Source organism: Capsicum annuum, chromosome 3 (genome assembly GCF_002878395.1).
Source record: "Capsicum annuum cultivar UCD-10X-F1 chromosome 3, UCD10Xv1.1, whole genome shotgun sequence".
In the NCBI taxonomy this organism is placed as follows: Eukaryota; Viridiplantae; Streptophyta; class Magnoliopsida; order Solanales; family Solanaceae; genus Capsicum; species Capsicum annuum.
This window is the reverse complement of record NC_061113.1, coordinates 82,013,389-82,016,493: the sequence shown is the minus strand read 5'-3', so window position 1 is coordinate 82,016,493 and position 3,105 is coordinate 82,013,389. Positions and strand designations below refer to the sequence as shown.

The 3,105-nt window shown below is 36.2% G+C and overlaps 1 non-coding gene across 1 annotated transcript; it reads right to left on the bottom strand.

The window, feature by feature from the left end:
* Positions 1 to 865: 865 nt before the first annotated feature.
* On the bottom strand, positions 866 to 973 carry LOC124897444. The gene has a single exon (XR_007054163.1). It is a non-coding gene; the product is annotated as a small nucleolar RNA R71 (small nucleolar RNA).
* Between the last annotated feature and the right edge of the window lie 2,132 nt (positions 974 to 3,105).

Below are 3,105 nucleotides of genomic sequence, written 5' to 3'. Positions count from 1 at the left end.
CAAACACTTCACTTTTTCATTATTGTTTATTGATACTTTTAAATTCTCAAAACTTGAATTCTCTTGGTTTATGAATTGCACTTTCTTAACTTTAATAGTAATACTTAAATTTGATTATGTGCTAATAACCAAGTCTTTGATGGATCCGTTTTTGATTTTAAAGGCCAGTTGTATTACTTACACACTATGTACACTTGCATGTGCGGTAGGATTAAACAATTTTTTGGCGCCATTGCCAGGGACTTGAAAAATTAGTAACTCCCTAATTTTTTGTTGTACTATGTTTTATAAGTTCATAGGACTTTGTCTTAGCTACTAAACATGTAGGTATAAGTTCGAATCTCATGTAAGCGAGTAAAGAAAAGGGATTTGGTTGAACATATCCTGAACTAGAGTAACATTTGCACCAATTAAGGAGAGAAGCAACATTTATCTATCATATTCGATAAGTTCAACATGGAAAAGTCATTCCCACAGTCATGGGTGATGAATAACAAACCTACATGATAGTGTGCTAATTGGAAATCTCACTCGCAACTAATGTTATATCCTCCAGCTGTAGACCGAACCTGGGGATAGATTTGAGCTTAAGAAAAATATGTTACAATTGTTGCACATTAGCTGGCAGTTCACCGACTTGTCACATTAGGATCCATAGGTCTATTTATAGAGTTTTTTGGTGACCAATGACACATTCATTCCAACTGGAGTCTCCACAATCTATGTGAGGCTCATAAACTTCCCATTCTCATTATCAGGGGAAGAAAAGAAATGGTTGAAGGAAGAACCTTCAAAATAAATCACAACTTAAGATAATTTAGCAATGAAGTTTCTTATCTGCATCTATCTTTTTAAGAAAAATGCAAGGTTGAGGATTGAGATCTTGAGTTTCAATAAAAAAGTAGGTGAGAATTTCTGTCATACATGGGAGACATTCAAGTCTCTTCTCAAAGACTGTCCGTATAACCAACATGCCAATGAGATATTAGCTCACACTGGTCGAGAATAGAAAAATTTTGCTAGACTCAGCTACAAGTGGTCGAGCTTTGGAGAAGATATATGATTTGTATACTCTCATTAACCAAATTGCACAAGGTAACCCAAAATGGCAAGGTGGTGTATCCAAAATTGTGATAAAAAAGTGTGCATGTATGGTTGAGGTGGATAGTGTCACAATATTATCTGCATAGTTGGTTTCTTTTTAGAACCAAATGATGATATAACTTAGTGCTGAGTGTGAATCAACCTCAGTCCCATGGTAATGCAATCTAGTAGGGTCAAACGTGGTGTTAAATTTATTGAGGTAATTATCACTATACAGAGTTATATGGAGCAAATTTGGAATTAGTGAATTTTGTGGGAAATGTACAAAAAGGAAATCACAATCATGGTTGTGCGTAAAACAATAATTAGCAAAGTCAGCCTAATTACTCATGGATCACTAATCAGGATCGACCTTAACAATTTCAGCAGCAATAGGGCATTCAAAATATCACTCAGGCTAGTAATACAGAAGAGACATTAATAAAGATCCTGGGCAACCAAGAACAAGTGGCCGCGGATATCAAAAATCAGAAACTAGCGTAGAAGAATTTGGAGAATTAGTTGGGCTAGTTGGATCAGGCGTACAACGCATATAACGCCCCGCAATTCGGGCTACAATATAGACCATGATTTTGATGTGTTGTTAATATCGAACACATAAAATCCTATGCCAATATGGCATGTTAATTATTGTGTATCATGTGAATCCACTCAAGCTTGAATTTAGACCATAGAGGTCCTTCAACTCAAGGACGAGTTGAAACTATTTCGATCGACTAAGTTTTAGTGGATGTTGTAAAGTATGTAAGCTTCCATCGACCATAAATCTCTATATATGTCAAATTAGGAAGCCTACTATATGTCAAATGATAGGTATTCGAGTTATCTTTCCAACGATACAAATTTGGCTAAAATCCGACACCCAAGCAAGAAGTTATGACCTTTCAAAGTGATAAGTGTCGTCTAACCAATCGCCCATAGCCACTGGGAAGCATAGGCTATAGCCTAGGAGGCGCATATGTAAACATAGGTGATAGCCTAGGAGAAGCCTATGTAAACATAGGCGATAGCCTAGGCGGTGCCTATGTGAACATAGGCAATGGGATGCGTGGCACCTAAGTAAAGAATTCTAGTGACTTAAACACTCCGTGTTGAGGATAAAGTGGTCCTTTTCCACCCTTACTTAGCCCTAAAATGCTAAATTTAGTTCCAACAACCCAAAAATACATATTCATTCATCAAAAGTGCTCAAAGATTCTCCCTAGGGTTTCAAAATAAAAAGCCAAATAGTTTAAGATTTGACCGTAGGTTTTCAAAGATAATTACATATTTGGAATCACCAATCCGCAAGCTTCAAGAAACATCTATTATCCTTTGAAATAGAGGTACGTAGGGTTATCCTAAAATCTCATGGGTGTAGTTTTTATGAACATGCATACTTTTAAATGGGGGTTTTCAATCAAATTCTAATAACCTGCTTTCGATATGATTTCTAAGTCATTTACTTTATGTCATGGGAATTATTGCCTATATACTTCAAGGGTTGAAACCATGCATATGTGATTTGAGATTTTCCATGGAAGTTTGATAAATATGAATGATAAATTGCTTTTAAATTCCCATGATAATGTATTGATACCCCGTATTATATTGTGATCAACAAAAGAGAGCATGAATTTGAAATAAATATTATTCACCACTTGTAAATAATGAAGCACCTTGGTTTTTACATGGTTATGCATATGTGGAAGTGATATTGAGGACTTGAAATTCGGGTATGACGATACCCTACAGAACATGATATGTGATTGAATCAGATAAAATTTGAATGCATTGATTTTACATGAGAAAGGTGGATGCCCGAAGAAGGCGTTTGAGATATAAGGGCTCATCGCTAGAAAACGTGTTTGTCGACACAAAATATTGGTACCAGGCTAAGTGATCTTGTGTACTTGACGTCATGTAATTCCCAAATTGGGACTATAGGTAGGAGCTCGGGCTAAGTGATCTTGGGCACTACATTGGGTCGAGACACCATGCTATGTGATCTTGTGTGTCTCT